General features: G+C 36.9%; 1 long non-coding RNA gene across 1 annotated transcript in view; it reads right to left on the minus strand.

Moving 5' to 3' along the window:
- Positions 1-577: 577 nt before the first annotated feature.
- Positions 578-14,894, minus strand: part of LOC134739051 (uncharacterized) — a 47,201-nt gene continuing 32,884 nt past the window's right edge. Inside the window, exon 2 of the long non-coding RNA XR_010125490.1 lies at positions 578-4,015. This is a non-coding gene — a long non-coding RNA (uncharacterized LOC134739051). The remainder of the gene's footprint in view (positions 4,016-14,894) is intronic.

Genomic DNA, 14,894 nt, shown 5'->3' on the forward strand with positions numbered 1-14,894 from the left:
TGATTCCTTCCTCTTCTTCAACTCTCATATCCAATAAAGTATATTGGAAATCTCTGATTTAAAATACTTTGACTTGTGCTCCCTCTCTTGTGGCCAAAATTCCACTTAGATTGCCTAATAACTGTGCTGATGTTAACACTGAAGCCCAGATAACTCCTTACTCCATCAGTTGCAATCACTGACAAGCCTGTCTGCAACTACAGTGATTTAGCTAACTACTATAGAAATGGGAGAGCAAGAGATCAGGAAAGAAGACATTGTCTTGGAAACTGCCTCTATCCAAATATGTGTATATGTATAAAATTGCAAATAACAATTCAAGCAGAAATCCCTAGTTTTGAATTCAGTCCAAAGATTCTTGAACAATGAATTGCTCCCAGGCATTGTCATTCCCAATTTCACTGGATTCATATTTAAGTATCCTCAGTTGATATAGCTCATACAGAATATTTATCTGAAAGAAACATAAGCAGCTTTTTTACACTAATTTATTTTATGTATTTAATAATCATCTGTAAATGAATATAGATGTTTTATTTAATTTTCATTTCTTTTTATTATCAATTTTGATATTTCATTGTATTAAGTGGGTTTCTAGGAATTTTATGTCAAAATATTACTTCGTCCTTCGGGAAATAAGCATCTGAGTTAAGGACTGACTTGAAATCATTGTCAAAGAAATAACTGAGGCTTAAATTAGGAGACGTCTCTAGTGTAAAGAAGCCTGGAATGAGCCAGGAGATCTGGATTCCAGTTCCTTTTGTGAAGCTAAAAAACTGTGTGATCCTGGCCATGTCCCTTAACAGTTTTGGGCCTCAATTTTTCTAAGCATAAAATGAGCATTTTGACAGTATTATTTTTAGAGTTCAGGTGGAGTTTTTCTCTTTTCTACATTCCTCAGTACTTATTTATTACATGCATTAGCATTCAATTTATCGCTGTCTCTAAGTGCTTAAACTTCCTAACTAGAATATAAATTCCTTGAGGCAGAAGATCTGTACTTCCAGAACACCCTCAGTGTTTAGCAGTATTGGACATATAGTATGTATGGCATACAATCACCCAAGATAAGTGAAATTTAACTGGGTTGGCTTAACTACACAACTACTGCTTCTCTAGTTTTGTCCTCAGCTTTCCACTGTAAAAAAAAAAAAAAAAAAACTTTTTGTGTTTTAGTTCAAGCTATTGTGATCAAACTCCAAATGTATTCATGTATACCCTATCCACAAAGCTAATTTACCAACTAGAATCTCAGTTTATTCTTTTAACATGACCATTGTAAGTTCCAAGGGAAAATTTTTTGCTAATTACAGCATACAAAGGAATGCTTCCTAAAAACGGTTGGCACAACAGAATACCTGAATATCAGAGAGCAGCACTAAGCAACAGGGGCTGCTAGAGCAACAGGAAAGAACTTAACAAAAATTATTTTGCTGAGAGAAGGTAGTTATCAGAGAACATATAAAAATTATTTTTCCTCTATGGAAATCAAAGAAATGTAAGATGAAAGAAGAATAGTATATCCTGTTTTAGCTGGTTTTGCTAAGTATAGATCAAGACATACACAGCAGAATTCAGTAGAACTTAGACTCTTTGACAGTTGAGAACAACAATGAATTTGACAATGTTTTCTAGACCAAGCATATATTTTTGTACTGATGAAGAAATTTTCTAAATCATATTATGCAATAATTTAAAAACAACTGCCCTGATTATTTGCAAACATGGTCATATTCACCTTGGCACATGCCCATTTGAGGGATATTCCCTAATTTAAAAAGAGAAAAAAGCCAAACAAATGTAATTTGAATTGACTATAAAAATATCTAGCGAGAAACAGCAGCTACATTAATATTAATTCTAAATTTAAAACAAACTAAACATTCAATCCAGATTTCATTAGTGGTGAGTGGCTTTTAATCTGAGTATTACTTTTGGGTATCTATATCATAAATGTCTTCAGGAACATTTAATCAATGCCTCAATTCCAAAAAGATCAAGCTTCTTTCTATTTTTTTATGAAAAAAAGGCATTACAAAACAGTTTATTATATTAGCAGTTAATAGAAAATTTGGTATAGTTGCCAATAGCTTGAAAGACTTTAAAGATAAAACTAAGGGGACAAGGAGGCTTTTAAAAACAGCATCAACCATTCTGGAGAGTCAAGAAAAAAAGGTAGTATTTTTTATGTATGCAAGACAAAGGTAAGAAAAGAACCTTTTCAAAACAGCAGGACCTTACGTGGGAGCAAAGGAAAGCATATAATATTAGATAGGAACTTTTGCTCATGCTAACACTTTTCAGTCGGTATCTGTGGGGGCACAGAAGCTTTCTTCTTCCATTTGCCTGTCTCTACAGTCTCTTTCCAATACAACTCATTTTCTAGCAAATTTCAGCTGAATTTTCTTCCATACCTGAAATAATTAAAGACACTGATATTGTAACTTAATATATGGTAACTAAAGACATGGATATTGACATTGGCAAATCCTGCAATGATTCTGCTCTAAGTTGATTTAAGCAATAAATCGTGGCTCCCATAATGACCTTCATTACTCCATCATGTTATTCCATAAGATCCATGTAACTCAGAATGATGGAATGAAGAGAAGAAAGGATAGGAAAAAATACATTGCAATACTAGGTATTTTTGCTTTGTTTGCCATTAGCCTTAGTGCTGTCACTAGGCTTTAATTAAGAGTAATAAGGGAAACGTTCTTAAGTCTGCATTACTCTCACTTAGTAAGAGTGCTTACAATAATAACCTAAAAAGTTTACTCTGTAAAAGATGTTATGCTACTACATTGGTCTCTTCTCAACAATATTTTATTTCTGCCTCATGAAATACTACCAAGGATGTATGGTCAAATTTCATCTTGTTTAATGGGAATCTTCCTCATATCATCTGATTCCTTTATAAAGCCTCTTTAAGGTGCATATGCTTCCATTACATATCAGGAAAAAGCTGCCAATTCTAGCTCAAAGGAATCCATTTAGAGTTATGTGAAAACAAACTGTATGAAGATTAACTTTCCTCTGTATTAAATCTTGAGTGAACAAAAGCAAATACACTCTAATTTGCTAACACTCGCCATCCCTAAGTTCCAGACTCCCAAAAAAGAGATAGAGAATTTCAGAAGGAAACACACCAACACACACTTTTAATCCTAAATGTTGGCACAGTAGGTAGAGAACAAGGAGAATGTGTATCCAGAACCTCTAGCCCCTGGGTCATCTTTTTCCCTGCATGAGAGGGCAAGGGCCCCCACAGCTGGAGTACAGCAGTCACACACCACTGCAATCAGGACACAAGGCTCTGTTAAAGTGACTGCCCCAATTTTAACTGAAGCACAGTGGCAGCTTACATTTTATCATTTAGGAAGAGACGTGGATCCAGAGAAGCAGGGAGCCAACCACTTTTACATATTTTCAGTGCTCATGCTAACAGTAAATCCAAGTACTTTAAAACATCCCTATTTTACCTACAGGCAAGCATGCCTAACATCTGCTGTTACTGGGTAATCTGAAAAAAAGCTTCTTAGCAAAAATTGGCACTCTATATGTATATTTAACTCTTACCAATACACAATTACATATAAATTTTAAACATTTCATTAACAATTATAATGATCAGGCCTTCTAAAATGACCTCAAGAAATTAGTCACAGGGGAAAACAAAACAACAGTTTTAGACAGGGGCAAACTATCCTTTTTAAGAGATGATGTTTCCTAGTGCCCAGAGAGACAGTAAACAATGTTTTCTATAAAATATCAATCTCTTCCAATTTCAACTGCAAGTATTTTCTGATAACTCAGGGATATATTGCTTATTCCTACAAGTCAACCAATGAAATATTTTTATTCAATTTACTGAGCCTGAGATATGATATATGGAGACTGTGCCAATACAATCTCAAAGGGACAGTTGGAGCCTCAGACAGAAAGTGAACAAACCACAGGAGGATCCAGTTGGCTTATTGAAAGCAGGATGTCTTCAACATCTCCTTCAGCTGCCCTGGAAAGACAAATTAGAGCAGGGAGAAAATGTAGGGAGCCCAAGTTTAAAACATTTTATGTCTTATAACTTCAGTCAGTGATATTTGCATATGATATTTGCATAAGGTAAGAAAACATAGTCAAATTTTCTATGCTTCTAAACAATAAAACCTCATTAATTCAGAGTCTAGTAGGAAATCAGCTTAGGAATAATTAATTAGAGTTTACCTTTTCTATTCTGAAAGTGTACACAGAGTATTATATAAAATTGAGTTCCTTGGGCTCTAGGCTTTATTTTACTGTGTTATATTGAGAAAGTCTTAGGAAAAGAGGAAGTCAAATTGTCCCTGTTTGCAGATGACATGATTGTATATCTAGAGAACCCCATCGTCTCAGCCCAAAATCTCCTTAAGCTGATAAGCAACTTCAGCAAAGTCTCAGGATACAAAATCAATGTGCAAAAATCACAAGCATTCTTATACATCAATAACAGACAAACAGAGAGCCAAATCATGAGTGAACTCACATTTACAATTGCTTCAAAGAGAATAAAATACCTAGGAATACAACTTACAAGAGATGTGAAGGACTTCTTCAAGGAGAACTACAAACCACTGCTCAATGAAATCAAAGAGGATATAAAGAAATGGAAGACATTCCATGCTCATGGGTAGGAAGCAATATCGTGAAAATGGCCATACTGCCCAAGGTAATTTATACATTCAATGCCATCCCCATCAAGCTACCAATGACTTTCTTCACAGAATTGGAAAAAACTACTTTAAAGTTCGTATGGAACCAAAAAAGAGCCCACATTGCCAAGTCAATCCTAAGCCAAAAGAACAAAGCTGGAGGCATCACGCTAACTGACTTCAAACTATACTACAAGGCTACAGTAACCAAAACAGCATGGTACTGGTACCAAAACAGAGATATAGATCAATGGAACAGAACAGAGCCCTCAGAAATAATGCCACATATCTACAACTATCTGATCTTTGACAAACCTGACAAAAACAAGAAATGGGGAAAGGATTCCCTATTTAATAAACGGTGCGGGGAAAACAGGCTAGCCATATGTAGAAAGCTGAAACTGGATCCCTTCCTTACACCTTATACAAAAATTCATTCAAGATGGATTAAAGACTTACATGTTAGACCTAAAACCATAAAAACCCTAGAAGAAAACCTAGGCAATACCATTCAGGACGTAGGCATGGGCAAGGACTTCATGTCTAAAACACCAAAAGCAATGGCAACAAAAGCCAAAATTGACAAATGGGATCTAATTAAACTCAAGAGCTTCTGCACAGCAAAAGAAACTACCATCAGAGTGAACAGGAAACCTACAAAATGGAAGAAAAGTTTTGCAATCTACTCATCTGACAAAGGGCTAATATCCAGAATCTACAATGAACTCAAACAAATTTACAAGAAAAAAACAACCCCATCAACAAGTGGGCAAAGGATATGAACAGATACTTCTCAAAAGAAGACATTTATGCAGCCAAAAGACATGAAAAAATGCTCACCATCACTGGCCATCAGAGAAATGCCAATCAAAACCACAATGAGATACCATCCCACACCAGTTAGAATGGCGATCATTAAAAAGTCAGGAAACAACAGATGCTGGAGTGGATGTGGATAGGAACATTTTTACACTGTTGGTGGGACTGTAAACTAGTTCAACCATTGTGGAAGTCAGTGTGGCGATTCTTCAGGGATCTAGAACTAGAAATCCCATTTGACCCAGCCATCCCATTACTGGGTATATACCCAAAGGATTATAAATCATGCTACTATAAAAACACATGCACAAGTATGTTTATTGCGGCACTATTCCCAATAGCAAAGACTTGGAATCAACCGAAATGTCCAACAATGATAGACTGGATTAGGAAAATGTGGCACATATACACCATGGAATACCATGCAGCCATAAAAAAGGATGAGTTCATGTCCTTTGTAGGGACATGGATGAAGCTGGAAACCATCATTCTCAGCAAACTATCGCGAGGACGAAAAACCAAATACCGCATGTTCTCACTCATAGGTGGGAATTGAATAATGAGAACACATGGACACAGGAAGGGGAACATCATACACTGGGGCCTGTTGTGGGGTGGGGGTAGGGGGAAGGGATAGCATTAGGAGATATACCTAATGTTAAATGACGAGTTAATGGGTGCAGCACACCAACATGGCACGTATATATATGTAACACACCTGCATGTTGTGCACATGTACCCTAAAACTTAAAGTATAATTTAAAAAAATAATAACTACTGTTAAAAAAAAAAAGAGAAAGTCACTTAGCTTCTCTGGTCATATTTTTTCACATCCGCAAAATTAGTAGAGTAAAATTAGATAGTAATTTTATGGGACTTCGAAGTTTTAATAATCTGTGACGCTCAGACCAGTTTTTCCTAGACCAAATCACAAGAATGCTCATAAAAGCCTTTGGTTGCCTGGAGTTTTGTTGGTAGGCCAGGCTATAATTTAAAAGTTTAATCTACTTAATAATTTAAGCAATTAAAGTGCATGAACATGTAGTGCTTGGAGCAGGAACACCTGCACTCTCTAACACTCACAACTCTGCGACCATAGCTGAGAAACGGAAATTAAATGACAAAGAAAACCTCTGTGAAACCAAATAGCTCCAGCGTTAAGACCCACAAAGTGTACTCAAAAGAGAGTTCTTAGACTAGTCATAAAAACTGGAGTTAATCACGCTTAACAACTTCTACTAATTAGGTAATAGCTGCCTGAAACACAGAGCTGTGTTAAGAAGAAATTTTGAGATCTTAAGTCGACTCTATGAGAATAGAAACTATGATCAATTGTCATTGTTTGCCATGGACAAGAGCAGACCTATGGTAGCAAATGTGCTCTATATCTTTACATGGAACTTAGTCTTAATTCACACATTATTCTAGCAAGTTTAATGATTTAATCTGTTAGCATGTAGCAGAATAGAAAACATAATTTAGAAAGTTGGGAGAGGGGTTGCTAAAGTGGGCTCACTAAAAGCTGTGAAAGGCTGCAGCACAAAGCAAGGACACAAACATGATAATTTGTTTTTTCCTTTAAGTTCTAGGATACATGTGCAGAATGTGCAGGTTTGTTACATAGGTTATGTGTGTCATGGTGGTTTGCTGCACTTATCAACCCATCATCTAGGCTTTAAGCCCTGCATGCATTAGCTATTTGTCCTAATGGTCTCCCTCCCCTCAGCCACCACCCTCCTTACAGGCCCCAGTGTGTGTTGTTCCCCTCCTTGTGTCCATGTGTTCTCATTGTTCAACTTTCACTTATGAGTGAGAACATGAGGTGTTTGTTTTTTTGTTCCTGTGTTAGTTTGCTGAGGGTGATGGCTTTCAGCTTCATCCATGTTCCTGCAAAGGACATGATCTCATTCCTTTTTATGGCTGCATAGTATTCAATGGTGTATATGTACCACATTTTCTTTATCCAGTCTGTCATTGATGAGCATTTGGATTGGTTCCATGTATTTGCTATTGTAAATAGTGCTGCAATAAACATACATGTGCAAAACATAGTAATTATTATAGTCATAGATCAAAGTCACAGAATTGTAACAAATTAGGGAGCATCATGTAAGATATGTTGGTCCTACAAACCACAGTAAGCTAGGCCTAAAAATGTCAGTCTATTACAATTCAGTTTGATAAGTGATACATATACTGGCGACCCAATGCATATATCAGGACAAAGGTACAGCTATTTTCACTATGTCCTGATAAATAAAATCCAAACTCCTGAACCTGATATATTAGGCCTAATTCATCCTCTTCTCCAGATGCCTGTAATCTAAAATCCAGCTATATAAATGCCTTGTTGTTTACAAAATATGGCATTCTTTCTCTCAACTAAGGGCTTTTCAAATATTATTTCTTCTGCCTGTGACATCCTCATTTTAGTTACTAAATCTTAGCTATCCTTCATAACCCAGCTCCAATGGTTGACACCTCTAAGATACATTTCCTGGCACTATTCTGTCGCTTCACCACACCCCAGGATACCACACTTCGTCCAAGTGTAAGATTATACCTCTTGCCCTCTGCTTCTCTGGCAACCTGTTCAAACCTCAATTGTAGCACCTATAACCTGGTACTGGATGTCTGCTCTTTCTTTCTACATTATTAGCTTATTCAGATTACTCATATTTCTCTTCAGTGCCTAGCCAGCCCAAGATGCTGTATTTTTTAGATGAATTAAAATTTAAAATATCCACAAGGCTTAGAGATTTTCAAGATTTTCTAATATTTAGAAATTTGCCAATATATAAATGACTTGCTACTCAGAGCTTAGCCTGCTGGCCTGTTCAGCATGGCTCAATGAAACTTCCACTAGGTAGTATTTTGCTAAATTTTTTTTCCAATCACTCAAGACTGTTAAAACTTTCTGTACTAAAAAGCATTATAAGATGCACTTGTACTAATCTGAGCATTTCACAATTGTTCTAAATTGCTGAATTATAATTTAAAGGCAAAATGCATAAATACTTTTTCATTTGTTCAGTCCAAAAATACTTACTGAGTATCTGTCATGAGTCAGATACTATGCTTGGCCCTAAAGATAGAGTGATCAGAAAGATGGTCATCCATCCTGTCTTCATAAAGATTACCAAGTATTTGCTTTCTCTGTGTATTGAAAAGAATTAACAAAATAATTCTTTCAATATAAAATAGCAAAAAAAAAAAAAAACCCCTCCAAATACAGTAATGGCACTATTCTGAATTTAAATAGATCATTGCCTTCGATAGAATACTACAAATACCAAAAGAACAATACTATCAGGTGAGTATTACTGGTCCAATTCTGTAGACAATGAAATTGAGGTTATGAAATGTTAAATAACCTGGCAAACATCATAAAGCTGGAAGATGGTGGAGAGTGGACTCAAACCCAGAATTATGTGGGTTCAAGGCCTATTCACATTCCCAATCCTCATGGCCCATTAATAGTTACGTAGAAAAAACACTGGGCCATGTATATGTATAACGTAACATAATATTTGTAAAGGTGTTTTAAACTTTTTAATTTCCTATTGATACATAATATTTGTACATATTTATGAGGTACATGTGATTTTTTTTATATGTATATAATGTGTAATGATCAAGTCAAGGTGTTTGAGGTATCCATCACCTCAAGTATTTATTATCTATATGTATTGGGAAAATTTCCAGTCCTGTCTCCTAGCTATTTTGAAATATACATTGTTGTTAACTATAGTCACAGTATTTTACTAAATTGATCTCAAGGAGGTAGAGATTAGAATGATAGATACCAAAGGCTAGGAAGTATGTATGGGTGAGGGGACAGTGAAGAGATGTAGAAATATACAGTTAGATCTTTGTAAAGATTTTTATGTAGTTGATAATTTCCTTAGCACTTGGTTTAATCTTTACTAATTTACAGGTAAAAGATTATAAATAATTAATTTGGTAGAGATACATATTTGCTAAGGCATACAGCTGTTCATACAATTTTTATAAATACATATCTAACAACAGAAAAGGCGGCGGCACAAAATGGCAAAATAAAAGGCTCCACTGATCATCCCTGCTGCAAGGACACCAACTTAACAACAATCTACACACACACACACACACACAAACACCTTCATAGAAAACAAAATTCAGGTGAGTACTCAGAGTACCTGGTGTTAACTTCATATTGCTGAAGGATGCACTGAAGAGATAGAAAAAACAGCCCTGAATCACCGATGCCCACCCTCCCCTACCCCCCAGCAGCAGCTGCATGGTGCAGAGAGCTTCTTGGGGTCGGGGAGAAAGAACACAGCAATTTTGAGGCATTGAACTCAGTGCTGTCCTTTAGAGCAGAAAGGAAAATTGGAACAAACTCAGCTGATGCCCGCACATGCAGGGAGCATTTAAACCAGCCCCAGCCAAAGGGAAATCACCAATCCTAGTGATCAGAACTTGAGTTCCCACAAACCTCGCCACCAAGGCCTACAGCGCTCTGTGTCTCCAAGTAAACTTGAAGGGCATTCTAGGCCATAAGGACTGAAACTCTTAGGAGAGAGCTATTGCTGAACTTGGCCCAAAGACAGTGGATTGGAGTAGCTCATGAAATACTGAGACACCAGCTGGGGCAGCCAATGGAGTGCTGGCATCACTCCTTCCCTACCCCAGGCTGCACAGCTCATGGCTCCAAAAAAGACCCTTTCCTCCTGCTTGAGGAGAGGAGAGGGATGAGTAGGAAGGGCTTTGTTTTGCATCTTGGGCACCAGCTCAGCCACAGCAGGGTAGGGTACCAATAAGAGTAGGGAGTCCCCCGTTCCAGGCTGTAGCTCCCAGATGACATTTCTAGACATTTCTGGGCCAGAAGGGATCCTGCTGTCTTGAAGGAAAACACTCAGTTCTGGCACCGTTCATCACCTGCCAACTGAAGGGCCCTTGGGCCCTAAATAATCAGCAGTGATACCTAGGTACTATGTTGAGGACCTCGGTGAGCCTCTGAGACTTGCTGGCTTTGGGAGGGACTCAGCACATAACCAGCTGTGGTGGCTATGGGGCAAAATCCCTTCTGCTAGAGAAAAGCAGAGAGAAAAAGGGACTTATTCTTGCACCTAGCTACCAGCATAGCCACAGGGGTTTAGAGCACCAAGTGAGTTCCTGGGGTCCCTGATTTGAGAACATTGCCCCTGGACAGCATTTATGGATCTGCCCTGGGCCAGAGGGGAGCCCACTGCTCTGAATGGTGAGTCCCAGGCCAGGTAGCAATCACAACAAGCTAACTTAAGAGATCTTGAGCCTTAAGGGAAGATCAGAGGTATTCTGGCAGTACTCCTTGTGGCCTAAGAATGATAGCTACCAAGTGAGGCTCCTCTGCCTTTGGAAAGAGAAAGAGAGTGGGAAGTACTGCATCTTGTGGTTTGAGTCCCAGCTCAGCCTCAGTACTACAGAGCATCAGGTAGACTTTGAAGGTTTTTGGCTCTGGTCACTGACTCCCAGATGGCACCTCTGGACCTACCCGAGGCCTGGGAGACCCTGCTTCCCTGAAGGAAAGGAAACATAAAGTTGGAAGATGGCGGAGACTGGACTCAAACCCAGAATTATGTCTGCCTGGCTGGCTTTGCCACCCACTGACTATAGAACCCCAGGGCCTTGAAAGAACATAGCCAGTAGCCAGGGAGTGGTTATAGCAGGCTTTGGGTGACATCCAGTGCTGTGCTGGCTTGAGGTCTGAGTCAGCACAGTCATGGTGGTGGTGGCAACAGGGGTGCTTGTGTCACATCAGCCCCAGCTTTAGGTGGCTAAGAATGAAGAGATTATCTGTATGTTTGGGAGAAAGTAGAAGAAGGGGACAAGAATCTCTGCCTGGTAATCCAGAGAATTCTCCCAAGTCTTGTCCAAAACCATCAAGGCAGTATCTCTACAAGTCTGCAAGAACTACAGAAGACTGGGCTTTGGATGCCTACTATAGCAGAAACAGCTTACATCACAGTACCCAAGTTTTTTTCAAATATCTGGAAAGCCTTCCCAAGAAGGATGGCTACAGATAAATCCAGACAGTGAAGACTACAACAAATACCTGACTCTTCAACACCTAGACAATGAAGAACATCTAGTAGTATTAACAACATCTAGGAAAACATGACTTCACCAAGTAAACTAAATAAAGCACCAGGTATGTTCTTTATTTATATTTATATTCTTTATTTATATTATTTTTTTATTTATTTATATTCTCCAATGCTGGAGAAACAGAGATATGTGACCTTTTAGACAAAGAAATCAAAATAGCTGTGTTGAAGAAACTCAAAGAAATTCAAGACAACACAAAGAAGAAATTCAGAATTCTATCATATATACTTAACAAAGAGAATGAAATAATTAAAAAGAATCAAGCAAAAATTCTGGAGCTGAAAAATGCAATTGGCATACTGAAGACTGCATCAGAGTCCTTTAATAGCAGAATGGATCAAGGAGAAGAAAGAATTAGGGAGGTTGAAGACAGGCTATTTGAAAATACACAGAGGAGAAACAAGAAAAAGAATAAAAAACAATAAAGCACGCATACAGAATCCAGAATACAGCCTCAAAAGGGCACACGTAAGAGTTATTGGCCTTAAAGAGAAGGTAGAGAAAGCGCGGAGGGTATAAATAGTATTCAAAGGGATAACAAGAAGAAACTTCAAAAACCTAGGGAAAGATAGCAATATTCAAGTGCAAGAAAGTTATAGAACATAAAGCAGATTTAACCCAAAATAGACTACCTCAAGGTATTTAATAATCCAACTCCCAAATGCCAAGGATGAAGAAAGGATCCTAAAAGCAGCAAGGGAAAAGAGAAAAAAAAAAACATACAATGAAGCTCCAATACATCAGGCAACAGACCTTTCAGTGGAAAATTTATAGGCCAGAAGACAGTGGAATGACATATTTAAAATGCTGAAGAAAAAATCTTTTACCCCAGAACAGTATATCTGGCAAAAATATCCTTCAAACATAAAGAAGAAATAAAGACTTTCCCAGACAAACAAAAGTTGAGGGATTTCATCAACACCAGTCCTTTCCTACAATAAATGCTAAAGGGAGTACTTCAATCAGAAGGAAAAAAACATTAAATGAGCAAACAGAAATCACCTGATGGTGTAAAACTCACTGGTAATAGTAAGTACACAGAAAAATACAGAATACTATAACACTGTAACTGGTATGTAAGCTACTCATCCTAAGTAGAAAGACTAAACAATGAACCAATCAAAAATAGTTAAGTACAATAACTTTTCCAAACATAGTGAGTACAATAAGAAATAAATAGAAACAATAAAAAGTTTAAAAAGCAAGGGAATGGGATTAAAGTGTAGAGTTTTTATTAGCTCCTTTTCTGTTTGCTTGTTTGCTTATTTATGCAAATACTGTTAAGTAGTTATCAGGTTAAAATAACGGGTTATAAGATAGTATTTGCAAGCTTCATGGTAACGTCAAACCAAAAATTCTACAGTGGAGACACAAAAAATAAACAGCAAGAAAACTAAATCATATCACCAGAGAAAATCACCTTCACTAAAGAAAGACAGGAAGGAAAGAAAGAGGGAAGAAGACCACAAAACAACAAGAAATAACAACAAAATGACATGAGTAGGTCCTTATTTATCAATAATAACATTGTACAGGAATGGTCTAAACCCGCCAATCAAAAGACGTAAATTGGCTGAATGGGTAAAAAAAAAGACCCATTATTCTGTTGCCCATAAAAAACAAACTTCACATATAAATACACAAATAAACTGAAAATAAAAAGATAGAAATAGATATTCCATGCCGATGGAAACCAAAACAGAGCAGGAGTCACTATACTTATATCAGACAAAAGAGATTTCAAGACAAACCTACAGGAAGAGACAAAGAAGGTCACTATATAATGATAAAGGGGTCAATTCAGCAAGAGGAAATTACAATTTTAAATATATATGCACCCAACACTGGAGTACCCAAATATATAAAGCAAATGTTATTAGAGCTAAAGAGATAGGCCCCAATACAAAAACAGCTGGAGACATCAACACCCTACTTTCAGCATTGTACAGATATTCCAGACATAAAAATCAACAAAGAAACATTGGACTTAATCTGTACTATAGACCAAATGGATCTAACACATATTTATAGAACATTTCATCTAAGAGCTGCAGAATATACATAGATCATTCAAAAACACAAACCATATGATAGGTCAAAAAACAAGTTCTAAAACATTAAAAAAAGATTGATATAATATCAAGCATCTTTTCTGAAAACAATGGAATAAAACTACAAATTAATAACAAGGGATTTTGGAAATGATACAAATACATGGAAGCTAAACAATATGTTCCTGAATGACCAGTGAATCAATGAAGAAATTAAAAGGAAATTGAAAAATTTCTTCAAACAAAAGACAATGGAAACACAACATATCAAAACCTCTGGGATACAGCAGCAAAAACAGTACTCAGAGTGAATTTTATAGCTATTAAGTGCCTATATCAAAAAAGAGGAAAAATTTCAAGTAAACAATCTAACAATGCATCTTAAAAAACCAGAAAAGCAAGAGGAAACAAGCCCAAAATTAGTAGAATAAAAGAACTAATAAAGACTAGAGCAAAAAATAAATAAATAAAATTGAAATAAAAAAAATCAATGTGGCTGGGTGTGGTGGCTCACACCTGTAATGCCAGCACTTTGGGAGGCTGAGGTGGGCGGATCACCTGAGGTCAGGAGTTCAAGACCAAGCTGACCAACATGGAGAAACCCCGTCTCTACTAAAAATATGAAATTAGCTGGGCGTGGTGGTGCATGCTTGTAATCCTAGCAACTCAGGAGGCTGAGACAGAAGAATTGCTTGAACCCAGGAGGCAGAGGTTGCAGTAAGCCGAGATCGCACCATTCCACTCCAGCCTGGGCAACAAGAGTAAAACTCTGTCTCAAAAAAAAAGAAAGAAAGAAAGAAAGAAAATCAATGAAAAAAAAAGAAACCCTGGTTTCTTGAAAAGTTAAAAAAAAATAAAAAAACTTTATCTAGACTAATAAAAAGAGAAATATTCATATAAATAAAATCAAAAATGACAAAGGAGACACTGCATCTGATACTGCAGGAACTCAAAGGATCATTAGTGGCCACTATGAGCAACTATTGGAAAATCTAGAATAAATAAAAAAATTCCTAGACTCATACAACCTACCAAGATTGAACCAAGAAATCTAATACCTGAACAAACCAGTAACAGTTAACGAGATCAAAGCCATAATAAAAATTCTTCCAGTAAACAAAAGCCCAGGACCTGACGGCTTCACTGCTGAATCCAATCAAACTTTTAAAGAAGAACTAATACCAATCCTACTCAAACTATTATGAAA

Source organism: Pongo pygmaeus, chromosome X, assembly GCF_028885625.2.
Source record: "Pongo pygmaeus isolate AG05252 chromosome X, NHGRI_mPonPyg2-v2.0_pri, whole genome shotgun sequence".
Lineage (NCBI taxonomy): Eukaryota > Metazoa > Chordata > Mammalia > Primates > Hominidae > Pongo > Pongo pygmaeus.